General features: G+C 42.5%; 8 non-coding genes across 8 annotated transcripts; 7 read left to right on the top strand and 1 right to left on the bottom strand.

Moving 5' to 3' along the window:
- Nucleotides 1-2311: 2311 nt before the first annotated feature.
- trnak-uuu (transfer RNA lysine (anticodon UUU)) lies at nt 2312-2384 on the top strand. The gene has a single exon. It is a non-coding gene; the product is annotated as a tRNA-Lys (tRNA).
- A 1115-nt stretch (nt 2385-3499) lies between these two features.
- trnak-uuu (transfer RNA lysine (anticodon UUU)) lies at nt 3500-3572 on the top strand. The gene has a single exon. It is a non-coding gene; the product is annotated as a tRNA-Lys (tRNA).
- A 1115-nt stretch (nt 3573-4687) lies between these two features.
- On the top strand, nt 4688-4760 carry trnak-uuu (transfer RNA lysine (anticodon UUU)). Its single transcript has one exon. It is a non-coding gene; the product is annotated as a tRNA-Lys (tRNA).
- A 2303-nt stretch (nt 4761-7063) lies between these two features.
- On the top strand, nt 7064-7136 carry trnak-uuu (transfer RNA lysine (anticodon UUU)). The gene has a single exon. It is a non-coding gene; the product is annotated as a tRNA-Lys (tRNA).
- A 2303-nt stretch (nt 7137-9439) lies between these two features.
- trnak-uuu (transfer RNA lysine (anticodon UUU)) lies at nt 9440-9512 on the top strand. The gene has a single exon. It is a non-coding gene; the product is annotated as a tRNA-Lys (tRNA).
- A 1115-nt stretch (nt 9513-10627) lies between these two features.
- trnak-uuu (transfer RNA lysine (anticodon UUU)) lies at nt 10628-10700 on the top strand. Its single transcript has one exon. It is a non-coding gene; the product is annotated as a tRNA-Lys (tRNA).
- A 2303-nt stretch (nt 10701-13003) lies between these two features.
- Nucleotides 13004-13076, top strand: trnak-uuu (transfer RNA lysine (anticodon UUU)). Its single transcript has one exon. It is a non-coding gene; the product is annotated as a tRNA-Lys (tRNA).
- A 3230-nt stretch (nt 13077-16306) lies between these two features.
- Nucleotides 16307-16378, bottom strand: trnag-ccc (transfer RNA glycine (anticodon CCC)). The gene has a single exon. It is a non-coding gene; the product is annotated as a tRNA-Gly (tRNA).
- Nucleotides 16379-18747: the final 2369 nt, after the last annotated feature.

Raw genomic sequence — 18747 nt, 5'->3', positions numbered from 1 at the left:
TTTAATGTTCACCTTTCTTCACTACGCTGTCTTTCTGAACTTGCATTTTCCTTGACTTTCCATGACATGTTCGACCTGAGGACAAAACACTCACAGAGCCAAAACAGCTTAGTCTGAAGACATCCTCATAGTACCGATAAAGTTTGTAGAAACATGTCAAACGATGTTAAAATGAATCCTCAGGTTGTCTATTGTCTTAATAATTGATAATATTTCAACCGGACAATAGCGTATTCAATAGAAAGGAAAAACAACGGTCACGCTCGCAAACCAGCACTGCATGCTTCCTAAGCACTGACAGAAAGGTCTCTTTCTTCGTAATTTTTCAGAACAGAAGCCTGAAACAATGTCTAAAGACTGTTGACATCTAGTGGAAGCCATAGGAACTGCAATCTGGGTCCGAACCCATTAGAAACTCAATAAGCATTCAATTGAAAACTACCCACATCAAAAAAAAATTGCACTTCCTGGAATGATTTTCCTCAGGTTTTCGCCTGCCGTATCAGTTCTGTTATACTCACAGACAGGATTTTAACAGTTTTGGAAACTTTAGAGTGTTTTATATCCACATCTACCAATTATATGCATATCCGAGCTTCTGGGCCTGAGTAACAGGGCACGCTTCTCATCCATATGCCGAAATACTGCCTCCAAGCTTCTCCAAGCTTCAAAAGAAGTTCAACTCCCTGTTCGAAGACTGATTTAAGTCTGTCAATCACACAGCATCATCTTATTTAGGAATTTGCAGTGTGCCATGCTTCTGTGAGAGACAATTGTGATCTTAAGCAGCATTGGTTTGGTGGTTTCTGTAAAGCCACATTGGTTCTTGTGCTGATTCATTGACTTCGCTGTGTAAAGAAGGCAGAGTTGCACACATAAAATCCCTGACCACGACGTGATTTGAACACGCAACCTTCTGATCTGGAGTCAGACACGCTACCTTTGCGGCACGAGGTCTTGTACAATGTGTTTTTTGGAGGGGATGCCTAGTTCAGATTTCGTTGACTGTATCATTTGGAATGAAGACCTGGTTCTCTGGGGAAATGTACCATCTGACAATGCCCCTTCGTCTGCACGTGCCTCTGCCCGGCGGATTAGGTGTATGAAAATAAGCAAAAGCAGAGCCTGGATAGCTCAGTCGGTAGAGCATCAGACTTTTAATCTGAGGGTCGAGGGTTCAAGTCCCTGTTCGGGGGATCCTTTAATGTTCACCTTTCTTCACTAAGCTGTCTTTCTGAACTTGCATTTTCCTTGACTTTCCATGACATGTTCGACCTGAGGACAAAACACTCACAGAGCCAAAACAGCTTAGTCTGAAGACATCCTCATAGTACCGATAAAGTTTGTAGAAACATGTCAAACGATGTTAAAATGAATCCTCAGGTTGTCTATTGTCTTAATAATTGATAATATTTCAACCGGACAATAGCGTATTCAATAGAAAGGAAAAACAACGGTCACGCTCCCAAACCAGCACTGCATGCTTCCTAAGCACTGACAGAAAGGTCCCTTTCTTCGTAATTTTTCAGAACAGAAGCCTGAAACAATGTCTAAAGACTGTTGACATCTAGTGGAAGCCATAGGAACTGCAATCTGGGTCCGAACCCATTAGAAACTCAATAAGCATTCAATTGAAAACTACCCACATCAAAAAAAAATCGCACTTCCTGGAATGATTTTCCTCAGGTTTTCGCCTGCCGTATCAGTTCTGTTATACTCACAGACAGGATTTTAACAGTTTTGGAAACTTTAGAGTGTTTTATATCCACATCTACCAATTATATGCATATCCGAGCTTCTGGGCCTGAGTAACAGGGCACGCTTCTCATCCATATGCCGAAATACTGCCTCCAAGCCAAAAGAAATTCAACTCCCTGTTCGAATACTGATTTAAGTCTGTCAATCACACAGCATCATCTTATTTAGGAATTTGCAGTGTGCCATGCTTCTGTGAGAGACAATTGTGATCTTAAGCAACATTGGTTTGGTGGTTTCTGTAAAGCCACATTGGTTCTTGTGCTGATTCATTGACTTCGCTGTGTAAAGAAGGCAGAGTTGCACGCATAAAATCCCTGACCACGACGTGATTTGAACACGCAACCTTCTGATCTGGAGTCAGACACGCTACCTTTGCGGCACGAGGTCTTGTACAATGTGTTTTTTGGAGGGGATGCCTAGTTCAGATTTCGTTGACTGTATCATTTGGAATGAAGACCTGGTTCTCTGGGGAAATGTACCATCTGACAATGCCCCCTCGTCAGCACGTGCCTCTGCCCGGCGGATTAGGTGTATGAAAATAAGCAAAAGCAGAGCCCGGATAGCTCAGTCGGTAGAGCATCAGACTTTTAATCTGAGGGTCCAGGGTTCAAGTCCCTGTTCGGGCGATCCTTTAATGTTCACCTTTCTTCACTACGCTGTCTTTCTGAACTTGCATTTTCCTTGACTTTCCATGACATGTTCGACCTGAGGACAAAACACTCACAGAGCCAAAACAGCTTAGTCTGAAGACATCCTCATAGTACCGATAAAGTTTGTAGAAACATGTCAAACGATGTTAAAATGAATCCTCAGGTTGTCTATTGTCTTAATAATTGATAATATTTCAACCGGACAATAGCGTATTCAATAGAAAGGAAAAACAACGGTCACGCTCCCAAACCAGCACTGCATGCTTCCTAAGCACTGACAGAAAGGTCCCTTTCTTCGTAATTTTTCAGAACAGAAGCCTGAAACAATGTCTAAAGACTGTTGACATCTAGTGGAAGCCATAGGAACTGCAATCTGGGTCCGAACCCATTAGAAACTCAATAAGCATTCAATTGAAAACTACCCACATCAAAAAAAAATCGCACTTCCTGGAATGATTTTCCTCAGGTTTTCGCCTGCCGTATCAGTTCTGTTATACTCACAGACAGGATTTTAACAGTTTTGGAAACTTTAGAGTGTTTTATATCCACATCTACCAATTATATGCATATCCGAGCTTCTGGGCCTGAGTAACAGGGCACGCTTCTCATCCATATGCCGAAATACTGCCTCCAAGCCAAAAGAAATTCAACTCCCTGTTCGAATACTGATTTAAGTCTGTCAATCACACAGCATCATCTTATTTAGGAATTTGCAGTGTGCCATGCTTCTGTGAGAGACAATTGTGATCTTAAGCAACATTGGTTTGGTGGTTTCTGTAAAGCCACATTGGTTCTTGTGCTGATTCATTGACTTCGCTGTGTAAAGAAGGCAGAGTTGCACGCATAAAATCCCTGACCACGACGTGATTTGAACACGCAACCTTCTGATCTGGAGTCAGACACGCTACCTTTGCGGCACGAGGTCTTGTACAATGTGTTTTTTGGAGGGGATGCCTAGTTCAGATTTCGTTGACTGTATCATTTGGAATGAAGACCTGGTTCTCTGGGGAAATGTACCATCTGACAATGCCCCCTCGTCAGCACGTGCCTCTGCCCGGCGGATTAGGTGTATGAAAATAAGCAAAAGCAGAGCCCGGATAGCTCAGTCGGTAGAGCATCAGACTTTTAATCTGAGGGTCCAGGGTTCAAGTCCCTGTTCGGGCGATCCTTTAATGTTCACCTTTCTTCACTACGCTGTCTTTCTGAACTTGCATTTTCCTTGACTTTCCATGACATGTTCGACCTGAGGACAAAACACTCACAGAGCCAAAACAGCTTAGTCTGAAGACATCCTCATAGTACCGATAAAGTTTGTAGAAACATGTCAAACGATGTTAAAATGAATCCTCAGGTTGTCTATTGTCTTAATAATTGATAATATTTCAACCGGACAATAGCGTTTTCAATAGAAAGGAAAAACAACGGTCACGCTCTCAAACCAGCACTGCATGCTTCCTAAGCACTGACAGAAAGGTCTCTTTCTTCGTAATTTTTCAGAAAAGAAGCCTGAAACAATGTCTAAAGACTGTTGACATCTAGTGTAAGCCATAGGAACTGCAATCTGGGTCCGAACCCATTAGAAACTCAATAAGCATTCAATTGAAAACTACCCACATCAAAAAAAAATCGCACTTCCTGGAATGATTTTCCTCAGGTTTTCGCCTGCCGTATCAGTTCTGTTATACTCACAGACAGGATTTTAACAGTTTTGGAAACTTTAGAGTGTTTTATATCCACATCTACCAATTATATGCATATCCGAGCTTCTGGGCCTGAGTAACAGGGCACGCTTCTCATCCATATGCCGAAATACTGCCTCCAAGCCAAAAGAAGTTCAACTCCCTGTTCGAAGACTGATTTAAGTCTGTCAATCACACAGCATCATCTTATTTAGGAATTTGCAGTGTGCCATGCTTCTGTGAGAGACAATTGTGATCTTAAGCAACATTGGTTTGGTGGTTTCTGTAAAGCCACATTGGTTCTTGTGCTGATTCATTGACTTCGCTGTGTAAAGAAGGCAGAGTTGCACGCATAAAATCCCTGACCACGACGTGATTTGAACACGCAACCTTCTGATCTGGAGTCAGACACGCTACCTTTGCGGCACGAGGTCTTGTACAATGTGTTTTTTGGAGGGGATGCCTAGTTCAGATTTCGTTGACTGTATCATTTGGAATGAAGACCTGGTTCTCTGGGGAAATGTACCATCTGACAATGCCCCCTCGTCAGCACGTGCCTCTGCCCGGCGGATTAGGTGTATGAAAATAAGCAAAAGCAGAGCCCGGATAGCTCAGTCGGTAGAGCATCAGACTTTTAATCTGAGGGTCCAGGGTTCAAGTCCCTGTTCGGGCGATCCTTTAATGTTCACCTTTCTTCACTACGCTGTCTTTCTGAACTTGCATTTTCCTTGACTTTCCATGACATGTTCGACCTGAGGACAAAACACTCACAGAGCCAAAACAGCTTAGTCTGAAGACATCCTCATAGTACCGATAAAGTTTGTAGAAACATGTCAAACGATGTTAAAATGAATCCTCAGGTTGTCTATTGTCTTAATAATTGATAATATTTCAACCGGACAATAGCGTATTCAATAGAAAGGAAAAACAACGGTCACGCTCCCAAACCAGCACTGCATGCTTCCTAAGCACTGACAGAAAGGTCTCTTTCTTCGTAATTTTTCAGAACAGAAGCCTGAAACAATGTCTAAAGACTGTTGACATCTAGTGGAAGCCATAGGAACTGCAATCTGGGTCCGAACCCATTAGAAACTCAATAAGCATTCAATTGAAAACTACCCACATCAAAAAAAAATCGCACTTCCTGGAATGATTTTCCTCAGGTTTTCGCCTGCCGTATCAGTTCTGTTATACTCACAGACAGGATTTTAACAGTTTTGGAAACTTTAGAGTGTTTTATATCCACATCTACCAATTATATGTATATCCGAGCTTCTGGGCCTGAGTAACAGGGCACGCTTCTCATCCATATGCCGAAATACTGCCTCCAAGCCAAAAGAAGTTCAACTCCCTGTTGGAAGACTGATTTAAGTCTGTCAATCACACAGCATCATCTTATTTAGGAATTTGCAGTGTGCCATGCTTCTGTGAGAGACAATTGTGATCTTAAGCAACATTGGTTTGGTGGTTTCTGTAAAGCCACATTGGTTCTTGTGCTGATTCATTGACTTCGCTGTGTAAAGAAGGCAGAGTTGCACGCATGAAATCCCTGACCACGACGTGATTTGAACACGCAACCTTCTGATCTGGAGTCAGACACGCTACCTTTGCGGCACGAGGTCTTGTACAATGTGTTTTTTGGAGGGGATGCCTAGTTCAGATTTCGTTGACTGTATCATTTGGAATGAAGACCTGGTTCTCTGTAGAAATGTACCATCTGACAATGCCCCTTCGTCTGCACGTGCCTCTGCCCGGCGGATTAGGTGTATGAAAATAAGCAAAAGCAGAGCCTGGATAGCTCAGTCGGTAGAGCATCAGACTTTTAATCTGAGGGTCCAGGGTTCAAGTCCCTGTTCGGGCGATCCTTTAATGTTCACCTTTCTTCACTACGCTGTCTTTCTGAACTTGCATTTTCCTTGACTTTCCATGACATGTTCGACCTGAGGACAAAACACTCACAGAGCCAAAACAGCTTAGTCTGAAGACATCCTCATAGTACCGATAAAGTTTGTAGAAACATGTCAAACGATGTTAAAATGAATCCTCAGGTTGTCTATTGTCTTAATAATTGATAATATTTCAACCGGACAATAGCGTATTCAATAGAAAGGAAAAACAACGGTCACGCTCCCAAACCAGCACTGCATGCTTCCTAAGCACTGACAGAAAGGTCTCTTTCTTCGTAATTTTTCAGAACAGAAGCCTGAAACAATGTCTAAAGACTGTTGACATCTAGTGGAAGCCATAGGAACTGCAATCTGGGTCCGAACCCATTAGAAACTCAATAAGCATTCAATTGAAAACTACCCACATCAAAAAAAAATCGCACTTCCTGGAATGATTTTCCTCAGGTTTTCGCCTGCCGTATCAGTTCTGTTATACTCACAGACAGGATTTTAACAGTTTTGGAAACTTTAGAGTGTTTTATATCCACATCTACCAATTATATGCATATCCGAGCTTCTGGGCCTGAGTAACAGGGCACGCTTCTCATCCATATGCCGAAATACTGCCTCCAAGCCAAAAGAAGTTCAACTCCCTGTTGGAAGACTGATTTAAGTCTGTCAATCACACAGCATCATCTTATTTAGGAATTTGCAGTGTGCCATGCTTCTGTGAGAGACAATTGTGATCTTAAGCAACATTGGTTTGGTGGTTTCTGTAAAGCCACATTGGTTCTTGTGCTGATTCATTGACTTCGCTGTGTAAAGAAGGCAGAGTTGCACGCATGAAATCCCTGACCACGACGTGATTTGAACACGCAACCTTCTGATCTGGAGTCAGACACGCTACCTTTGCGGCACGAGGTCTTGTACAATGTGTTTTTTGGAGGGGATGCCTAGTTCAGATTTCGTTGACTGTATCATTTGGAATGAAGACCTGGTTCTCTGGGGAAATGTACCATCTGACAATGCCCCCTCGTCAGCACGTGCCTCTGCCCGGCGGATTAGGTGTATGAAAATAAGCAAAAGCAGAGCCCGGATAGCTCAGTCGGTAGAGCATCAGACTTTTAATCTGAGGGTCCAGGGTTCAAGTCCCTGTTCGGGCGATCCTTTAATGTTCACCTTTCTTCACTACGCTGTCTTTCTGAACTTGCATTTTCCTTGACTTTCCATGACATGTTCGACCTGAGGACAAAACACTCACAGAGCCAAAACAGCTTAGTCTGAAGACATCCTCATAGTACCGATAAAGTTTGTAGAAACATGTCAAACGATGTTAAAATGAATCCTCAGGTTGTCTATTGTCTTAATAATTGATAATATTTCAACCGGACAATAGCGTATTCAATAGAAAGGAAAAACAACGGTCACGCTCCCAAACCAGCACTGCATGCTTCCTAAGCACTGACAGAAAGGTCTCTTTCTTCGTAATTTTTCAGAACAGAAGCCTGAAACAATGTCTAAAGACTGTTGACATCTAGTGGAAGCCATAGGAACTGCAATCTGGGTCCGAACCCATTAGAAACTCAATAAGCATTCAATTGAAAACTACCCACATCAAAAAAAAATCGCACTTCCTGGAATGATTTTCCTCAGGTTTTCGCCTGCCGTATCAGTTCTGTTATACTCACAGACAGGATTTTAACAGTTTTGGAAACTTTAGAGTGTTTTATATCCACATCTACCAATTATATGCATATCCGAGCTTCTGGGCCTGAGTAACAGGGCACGCTTCTCATCCATATGCCGAAATACTGCCTCCAAGCCAACAGAAGTTCAACTCCCTGTTCGAAGACTGATTTAAGTCTGTCAATCACACAGCATCATCTTATTTAGGAATTTGCAGTGTGCCATGCTTCTGTGAGAGACAATTGTGATCTTAAGCAGCATTGGTTTGGTGGTTTCTGTAAAGCCACATGGGTTCTTGTGCTGATTCATTGACTTCGCTGTGTAAAGAAGGCAGAGTTGCACACATAAAATCCCTGACCACGACGTGATTTGAACACGCAACCTTCTGATGTGGAGTCAGACACGCTACCTTTGCGGCACGAGGTCTTGTACAATGTGTTTTTTGGAGGGGATGCCTAGTTCAGATTTCGTTGACTGTATCATTTGGAATGAAGACCTGGTTCTCTGTAGAAATGTACCATCTGACAATGCCCCTTCGTCTGCACGTGCCTCTGCCCGGCGGATTAGGTGTATGAAAATAAGCAAAAGCAGAGCCTGGATAGCTCAGTCGGTAGAGCATCAGACTTTTAATCTGAGGGTCGAGGGTTCAAGTCCCTGTTCGGGCGATCCTTTAATGTTCACCTTTCTTCACTACGCTGTCTTTCTGAACTTGCATTTTCCTTGACTTTCCATGACATGTTCGACCTGAGGACAAAACACTCACAGAGCCAAAACAGCTTAGTCTGAAGACATCCTCATAGTACCGATAAAGTTTGTAGAAACATGTCAAACGATGTTAAAATGAATCCTCAGGTTGTCTATTGTCTTAATAATTGATAATATTTCAACCGGACAATAGCGTATTCAATAGAAAGGAAAAACAACGGTCACGCTCCCAAACCAGCACTGCATGCTTCCTAAGCACTGACAGAAAGGTCTCTTTCTTCGTAATTTTTCAGAACAGAAGCCTGAAACAATGTCTAAAGACTGTTGACATCTAGTGGAAGCCATAGGAACTGCAATCTGGGTCCGAACCCATTAGAAACTCAATAAGCATTCAATTGAAAACTACCCACATCAAAAAAAAATCGCACTTCCTGGAATGATTTTCCTCAGGTTTTCGCCTGCCGTATCAGTTCTGTTATACTCACAGACAGGATCTTAACAGTTTTGGAAACTTTAGAGTGTTTTATATCCACATCTACCAATTATATGCATATCCGAGCTTCTGGGCCTGAGTAACAGGGCACGCTTCTCATCCATATGCCGAAATACTGCCTCCAAGCCAACAGAAGTTCAACTCCCTGTTCGAAGACTGATTTAAGTCTGTCAATCACACAGCATCATCTTATTTAGGAATTTGCAGTGTGCCATGCTTCTGTGAGAGACAATTGTGATCTTAAGCAGCATTGGTTTGGTGGTTTCTGTAAAGCCACATGGGTTCTTGTGCTGATTCATTGACTTCGCTGTGTAAAGAAGGCAGAGTTGCACACATAAAATCCCTGACAACGACGTGATTTGAACACGCAACCTTCTGATCTGGAGTCAGACACGCTACCTTTGCGGCACGAGGTCTTGTACAATGTGTTTTTTGGAGGGGATGCCTAGTTCAGATTTCGTTGACTGTATCATTTGGAATGAAGACCTGGTTCTCTGGGGAAATGTACCATCTGACAATGCCCCCTCGTCAGCACGTGCCTCTGCCCGGCGGATTAGGTGTATGAAAATAAGCAAAAGCAGAGCCCGGATAGCTCAGTCGGTAGAGCATCAGACTTTTAATCTGAGGGTCCAGGGTTCAAGTCCCTGTTCGGGCGATCCTTTAATGTTCACCTTTCTTCACTACGCTGTCTTTCTGAACTTGCATTTTCCTTGACTTTCCATGACATGTTCGACCTGAGGACAAAACACTCACAGAGCCAAAACAGCTTAGTCTGAAGACATCCTCATAGTACCGATAAAGTTTGTAGAAACATGTCAAACGATGTTAAAATGAATCCTCAGGTTGTCTATTGTCTTAATAATTGATAATATTTCAACCGGACAATAGCGTATTCAATAGAAAGGAAAAACAACGGTCACGCTCCCAAACCAGCACTGCATGCTTCCTAAGCACTGACAGAAAGGTCTCTTTCTTCGTAATTTTTCAGAACAGAAGCCTGAAACAATGTCTAAAGACTGTTGACATCTAGTGGAAGCCATAGGAACTGCAATCTGGGTCCGAACCCATTAGAAACTCAATAAGCATTCAATTGAAAACTACCCACATCAAAAAAAAATCGCACTTCCTGGAATGATTTTCCTCAGGTTTTCGCCTGCCGTATCAGTTCTGTTATACTCACAGACAGGATTTTAACAGTTTTGGAAACTTTAGAGTGTTTTATATCCACATCTACCAATTATATGCATATCCGAGCTTCTGGGCCTGAGTAACAGGGCACGCTTCTCATCCATATGCCGAAATACTGCCTCCAAGCCAAAAGAAGTTCAACTCCCTGTTGGAAGACTGATTTAAGTCTGTCAATCACACAGCATCATCTTATTTAGGAATTTGCAGTGTGCCATGCTTCTGTGAGAGACAATTGTGATCTTAAGCAACATTGGTTTGGTGGTTTCTGTAAAGCCACATTGGTTCTTGTGCTGATTCATTGACTTCGCTGTGTAAAGAAGGCAGAGTTGCACGCATGAAATCCCTGACCACGACGTGATTTGAACACGCAACCTTCTGATCTGGAGTCAGACACGCTACCTTTGCGGCACGAGGTCTTGTACAATGTGTTTTTTGGAGGGGATGCCTAGTTCAGATTTCGTTGACTGTATCATTTGGAATGAAGACCTGGTTCTCTGGGGAAATGTACCATCTGACAATGCCCCCTCGTCAGCACGTGCCTCTGCCCGGCGGATTAGGTGTATGAAAATAAGCAAAAGCAGAGCCCGGATAGCTCAGTCGGTAGAGCATCAGACTTTTAATCTGAGGGTCCAGGGTTCAAGTCCCTGTTCGGGCGATCCTTTAATGTTCACCTTTCTTCACTACGCTGTCTTTCTGAACTTGCATTTTCCTTGACTTTCCATGACATGTTCGACCTGAGGACAAAACACTCACAGAGCCAAAACAGCTTAGTCTGAAGACATCCTCATAGTACCGATAAAGTTTGTAGAAACATGTCAAACGATGTTAAAATGAATCCTCAGGTTGTCTATTGTCTTAATAATTGATAATATTTCAACCGGACAATAGCGTATTCAATAGAAAGGAAAAACAACGGTCACGCTCCCAAACCAGCACTGCATGCTTCCTAAGCACTGACAGAAAGGTCTCTTTCTTCGTAATTTTTCAGAACAGAAGCCTGAAACAATGTCTAAAGACTGTTGACATCTAGTGGAAGCCATAGGAACTGCAATCTGGGTCCGAACCCATTAGAAACTCAATAAGCATTCAATTGAAAACTACCCACATCAAAAAAAAATCGCACTTCCTGGAATGATTTTCCTCAGGTTTTCGCCTGCCGTATCAGTTCTGTTATACTCACAGACAGGATTTTAACAGTTTTGGAAACTTTAGAGTGTTTTATATCCACATCTACCAATTATATGCATATCCGAGCTTCTGGGCCTGAGTAACAGGGCACGCTTCTCATCCATATGCCGAAATACTGCCTCCAAGCCAACAGAAGTTCAACTCCCTGTTCGAAGACTGATTTAAGTCTGTCAATCACACAGCATCATCTTATTTAGGAATTTGCAGTGTGCCATGCTTCTGTGAGAGACAATTGTGATCTTAAGCAGCATTGGTTTGGTGGTTTCTGTAAAGCCACATGGGTTCTTGTGCTGATTCATTGACTTCGCTGTGTAAAGAAGGCAGAGTTGCACACATAAAATCCCTGACCACGACGTGATTTGAACACGCAACCTTCTGATGTGGAGTCAGACACGCTACCTTTGCGGCACGAGGTCTTGTACAATGTGTTTTTTGGAGGGGATGCCTAGTTCAGATTTCGTTGACTGTATCATTTGGAATGAAGACCTGGTTCTCTGTAGAAATGTACCATCTGACAATGCCCCTTCGTCTGCACGTGCCTCTGCCCGGCGGATTAGGTGTATGAAAATAAGCAAAAGCAGAGCCTGGATAGCTCAGTCGGTAGAGCATCAGACTTTTAATCTGAGGGTCGAGGGTTCAAGTCCCTGTTCGGGCGATCCTTTAATGTTCACCTTTCTTCACTACGCTGTCTTTCTGAACTTGCATTTTCCTTGACTTTCCATGACATGTTCGACCTGAGGACAAAACACTCACAGAGCCAAAACAGCTTAGTCTGAAGACATCCTCATAGTACCGATAAAGTTTGTAGAAACATGTCAAACGATGTTAAAATGAATCCTCAGGTTGTCTATTGTCTTAATAATTGATAATATTTCAACCGGACAATAGCGTATTCAATAGAAAGGAAAAACAACGGTCACGCTCCCAAACCAGCACTGCATGCTTCCTAAGCACTGACAGAAAGGTCTCTTTCTTCGTAATTTTTCAGAACAGAAGCCTGAAACAATGTCTAAAGACTGTTGACATCTAGTGGAAGCCATAGGAACTGCAATCTGGGTCCGAACCCATTAGAAACTCAATAAGCATTCAATTGAAAACTACCCACATCAAAAAAAAATCGCACTTCCTGGAATGATTTTCCTCAGGTTTTCGCCTGCCGTATCAGTTCTGTTATACTCACAGACAGGATCTTAACAGTTTTGGAAACTTTAGAGTGTTTTATATCCACATCTACCAATTATATGCATATCCGAGCTTCTGGGCCTGAGTAACAGGGCACGCTTCTCATCCATATGCCGAAATACTGCCTCCAAGCCAACAGAAGTTCAACTCCCTGTTCGAAGACTGATTTAAGTCTGTCAATCACACAGCATCATCTTATTTAGGAATTTGCAGTGTGCCATGCTTCTGTGAGAGACAATTGTGATCTTAAGCAGCATTGGTTTGGTGGTTTCTGTAAAGCCACATGGGTTCTTGTGCTGATTCATTGACTTCGCTGTGTAAAGAAGGCAGAGTTGCACACATAAAATCCCTGACAACGACGTGATTTGAACACGCAACCTTCTGATCTGGAGTCAGACACGCTACCTTTGCGGCACGAGGTCTTGTACAATGTGTTTTTTGGAGGGGATGCCTAGTTCAGATTTCGTTGACTGTATCATTTGGAATGAAGACCTGGTTCTCTGGGGAAATGTACCATCTGACAATGCCCCCTCGTCAGCACGTGCCTCTGCCCGGCGGATTAGGTGTATGAAAATAAGCAAAAGCAGAGCCCGGATAGCTCAGTCGGTAGAGCATCAGACTTTTAATCTGAGGGTCCAGGGTTCAAGTCCCTGTTCGGGCGATCCTTTAATGTTCACCTTTCTTCACTACGCTGTCTTTCTGAACTTGCATTTTCCTTGACTTTCCATGACATGTTCGACCTGAGGACAAAACACTCACAGAGCCAAAACAGCTTAGTCTGAAGACATCCTCATAGTACCGATAAAGTTTGTAGAAACATGTCAAACGATGTTAAAATGAATCCTCAGGTTGTGTATTGTCTTATATAATTGATAATATTTCAACCGGACAATAGCGTATTCAATAGAAAGGAAAAACAACGGTCACGCTCTCAAACCAGCACTGCATGCTTCCTAAGCACTGACAGAAAGGTCTCTTTCTTCGTAATTTTTCAGAAAAGAAGCCTGAAACAATATCTAAAGACTGTTGACATCTAGTGTAAGCCATAGGAACTGCAATCTGGGTCCGAACCCATTAGAAACTCAATAAGCATTCAATTGAAAACTACCCACATCAAAAAAAAATTGCACTTCCTGGAATGATTTTCCTCAGGTTTTCGCCTGCCGTATCAGTTCTGTTATACTCACAGACAGGATTTTAACAGTTTTGGAAACTTTAGAGTGTTTTATATCCACATCTACCAATTATATGCATATCTGAGCTTCTGGGCCTGAGTAACAGGGCACGCTTCTCATCCACATGCCGAAATACTGCCTCCAAGCCAAAAGAAGTTCAACTCCCTGTTCGAAGACTGATTTAAGTCTGTCAATCACACAGCATCATCTTATTTAGGAATTTGCAGTGTGCCATGCTTCTGTGAGAGACAATTGTGATCTTAAGCAGCATTGGTTTGGTGGTTTCTGTAAAGCCACATTGGTTCTTGTGCTGATTCATTAACTTTGCTGTGTAAAGAAGGCAGAGATTGCAAACATTAAATCCCTGACCACGATGTGATTTGAATACACAACCTTCTGATCAGACGCGCTACCTTTGCGCCACGAGGTCTTGTACAATGTGTTTTTTGGAGGGGATGCCTAGTTCAGATTTCGTTGACTGTATCATTTGGAATGAAGACCTGGTTCTCTGGGGAAATGTACCATCTGACAATGCCCCCTCGTCAGCACGTGCCTCTGCCCGGCGGGTTAGGTGTATGAAAATAAGCAAAAGCAGATCCCGGATAGCTCAGTCGGGAGAGCATCAGACTTTTAATCTGAGGGTCCAGGGTTCAAGTCCCTGCTCGGGCGATCCTTTAATGTTCACCTTTCTTCACTACGCTGTCTTTCTGAACTTGCATTTTCCATGACATGTTCGACCTGAGGACAAAACACTCACAGAGCCAAAACAGCTTAGTCTGAAGACATCCTCATAGTACCGATAAAGTTTGTAGAAACATGTCAAACGATGCTAAAATGAATCCTCAGGTTGTCTATTGTCTTAATAATTGATAATATTTCAACCGGACAATAGCGTATTCAATAGAAAGGAAAAACAACGGTCACGCTCCCAAACCAGCACTGCATGCTTCCTAAGCACTGACAGAAAGGTCTCGTTCTTCGTAATTTTTCAGAAAAGAAGCCTGAAACAATGTCTAAAGACTGTTGACATCTAGTGGAAGCCATTGGAACTGCAATCTGGGTCCGAACCCATTAGAAACTCAATAAGCATTCAATTGAAAACTACCCACATCAAAAAAAAATCGCACTTCCTGGAATGATTTTCCTCAGGTTTTCGCCTGCCGTATCAGTTCTGTTATACTCACAGACAGGATTTTAACAGTTTTGGAAACTTTAGAGTGTTTTATATCCACATCTACCAATTATATGCATATCCGAGCTTCTGGGCCTGAGTAACAGGGCACGCTTCTCATCCATATGCCGAAATACTGCCTCCAAGCCAACAGAAGTTCAACTCCCTGTTCGAAGACTGATTTAAGTCTGTCAATCACACAGCATCATCTTATTTAGGAATTTGCAGTGTGCCATGCTTCTGTGAGAGACAATTGTGATCTTAAGCAGCATTGGTTTGGTGGTTTCTGTAAAGCCACATGGGTTCTTGTGCTGATTCATTGACTTCGCTGTGTAAAGAAGGCAGAGTTGCACACATAAAATCCCTGACCACGACGTGATTTGAACACGCAACCTTCTGATCTGGAGTCAGACACGCTACCTTTGCGGCACGAGGTCTTGTACAATGTGTTTTTTGGAGGGGATGCCTAGTTCAGATTTCGTTGACTGTATCATTTGGAATGAAGACCTGGTTCTCTGGGGAAATGTACCATCTGACAATGCCCCTTCGTCTGCACGTGCCTCTGCCCGGCGGATTAGGTGTATGAAAATAAGCAAAAGCAGAGCCCGGATAGCTCAGTCGGTAGAGCATCAGACTTTTAATCTGAGGGTCCAGGGTTCAAGTCCCTGCTCGGGCGCTCCTTTAATGTTCACCTTTCTTCACTACGCTGTCTTTCTGAACTTGCATTTTCCTTGACTTTCCATGACATGTTCGACCTGAGGACAAAACACTCACAGAGCCAAAACAGCTTAGTCTGAAGACATCCTCATAGTACCGCTAAAGTTTGTAGAAACATGTCAAACGATGTTAAAATGAATCCTCAGGTTGTCTATTGTCTTAATAATTGATAACATTTCAACCGGACAATAGCGTATTCAATAGAAAGGAAAAACAACGGTCACGCTCCCAAACCAGCACTGCATGCTTCCTAAGCACTGACAGAAAGGTCTCGTTCTTCGTAATTTTTCAGAAAAGAAGCCTGAAACAATGTCTAAAGACTGTTGACATCTAGTGGAAGCCATAGGAACTGCAATCTGGGTCCGAACCCATTAGAAACTCAATAAGCATTCAATTGAAAACTACCCACATCAAAACAAAAAATCGCACTTCCTGGAATGATTTTCCTCAGGTTTTCGCCTGCCGTATCAGTTCTGTTATACTCACAGACAGGATTTTAACAGTTTTGGAAACTTTAGAGTGTTTTATATCCACATCTACCAATTATATGCATATCCGAGCTTCTGGGCCTGAGTAACAGGGCACGCTTCTCATCCATATGCCGAAATACTGCCTCCAAGCCAAAAGGAGTTCAACTCCCTGTTCGAAGACTGTCAATCACACAGCATCATGTTATTTAGGAATTTGCAGTGTGCCATGCTTCTGTGAGAGACAATTGTGATCTTAAGCAGCATTGGTTTGGTGGTTTCTGTAAAGCCACATTGGTTCTTGTGCTGATTCATTGACTTCGTTGTGTAAAGAAGGCAGAGATTGCACACATATAATCCCTGACCACGACGTGATTTGATCACGCAACCTTCTGATCGGGAGTCAGACACGCTACCTTTGCGCCACAAGGTCTTGTACAATGTGTTTTTTGGAGGGGATGCCTAGTTCAGATTTTGTTGACTGTATCATTTGGAATGAAGACCTGGTTCTCTGAGGAAATGTACCATCTGACAATGCCCCCTCGTCAGAACGTGCCTCTGCCCGGCAGGTTAGGTGTATGACAATAAGCAAAAGGAGAGCCCGGATAGCTCAGTCGGTAGAGCTTCAGACTTTTCATCTGAGGGTTCAGGGTTCAAGTCCCTGTTCGGACGGTGCTTTTATGTTCACCTTTCTTCACTATGCTGTCTTTCTGAACTTGCATTTTCCTTGACTTTCCATGACATGTTCGACCTTTGGACAAAACACTCACAGAGCCAAAACAGCTTAGTCTGAAGACATCCTCATGGTACCGATAAAGTTTGTCGAAACATGTCAAACGATGTTTATAATTAATCCTCAGGTTGTCAATAGTCTTAACCTCTCTGAGCACAAACCCGGTAGCGGGCTGAAATTCCACAACATATGGTGATCGCTACATAAATAGTCATATTAAACATTCATGAAAATACAAGTGTCTCACTTGTATCGAAAGCCTAGAATCTTGCTAATCCAACTGCGTTGTCAGATTTGAAAAATGATTTACTGCGAAAGAATACGATGCGATTATCTGAGGATAGAGCCCCATAAAAAAACAACCATTTCAACCAGCACAGGCATAACAAAATCTCATACTGCATTAAAATAAATCGTTTACCTTTGACGATCTTTTTCTGTTTGCAATCCCAATGCTCATTGTTACACAATTAATGATCTTTTGTTTGATCAAATCTGTTTTTATAGCCTAACAATTAACATTTTGTGATCCGCTTGTGTCGTGAATTCCGTCTCATTCCATTTTCGACGACACATTCCAGGTAAATATCCCACACAGAACGTGACCTTTCTAATCATGTTTGGTTACATTGCAATCAACTGGTTTGTTTGTAACACAACCAAACCTGAGTGGCCATTTCGCGGGACGTATTGACTGAAAGAAACTGATTTGAAGACAACAAGTAATGACATCACTGTGCACCATTGATATGACCACTGTTTCATTGATTGACTGTATTTTAACCCAATGACCAATGATCGTCTTGAAATCTAGCTGGGTAGATAGCCAATGAGCTGAGGTAAACAGCAGTATGCAATGGTTGTGTGTTGGAAGACCAACTCATGTCATAAACTCCGGTAAAGAGAGTAATTCGCTATTGAAGTTTTATTCCGGAAGGAGCTACGCATTTTACGCACAGCGTTGTTTTGGTAAACGCGCAGATTCAGCTGTTTATATATCAATCAGTATGGCGACTAAGTCAGGGAAAGCTAAATCTAAGTCTAGATATACAGATGTACACACAATTTTAGAAGAAATTGATCGGAAAAGTGAGACAGAGGTTGTTGTAGGACGATTCATTTAGTGGAGGAATATTTTTTGAGAGGAGAGGACACCGTTGTTGCCACTATGTATAATCTGTAATGGTGCCTGCAGAAGAGGAACAATGTCACCGTTTTGGACTGGTAAGTTCTTCTCATGCTAATGCCCTTGTTTGAAATTAATAGTATAAAATATTATTTGTGATTTTTTTAAATTTTAGAAGCAATATCTAAAAATGTAATATGATGAAATGATGTACCCCAAGTGACTTACAGCTGTAATCGCAGCAAAAGGTGGCGCTACAAAGTATTAACTTAAGGGGGCTGAATAATTTTGCACACCCAATTTTTCAGTTTTTGATTTGTTAAAAAAGTTTGAAATATCCAATAAATGTCGTTCCACTTCATGATTGTGTCCCACTGTCACGTTCTGACCTCTATTTCTGTTGTTTTGTATTTATTTAGTATGGTCAGGGCGTGAGTTGGGTGGGCAGTCTATGTTTGTTTTTCTATGTTTTGGGGCATTTCTATGTTTTCGGCCTAGTATGGTTCTCAATCAGAGGCAGGTGTCATTAGTTGTCTCTGATTGAGAATCATACTTAGGTAGCCTGGGTTTCATTTCACTGTGTGTTTGTGGGTGATTGTTCCTGTCACTGTGTTTGGTGTCACAGGATAGGACTGTTTTGCGTTTTCACATTTCTTGTTTTTGTTAGTTTGTTCATGTGTAGTGATTTATTAAAACATGAATAACCACCACGCTGCGCTTTGGTCCGCTTCTCTTCCTCCTACAGACGAACGCCCTTACAGAATCACCCACCACAACAGGACCAAGCAGCGTGTCAACAGGCAGGAGCAGCAGGAGAAGCAACAGCGGCAGCAGGAGATACGTAGTAAGGAATTCTGGACATGGGAGGAAATCCTCGACGGGAGAGGACCCTGGGCTAAGCCAGGAGAATATTGCCGCCCCAAGGCCGAGCTGGAGGCAGCAA

This window comes from Oncorhynchus mykiss, chromosome 16, assembly GCF_057628025.1.
Source record: "Oncorhynchus mykiss isolate SJ-2025 chromosome 16, ASM5762802v1, whole genome shotgun sequence".
NCBI lineage: Eukaryota > Metazoa > Chordata > Actinopteri > Salmoniformes > Salmonidae > Oncorhynchus > Oncorhynchus mykiss.
This window is presented reverse-complemented; position numbering and strand designations above follow the sequence as displayed.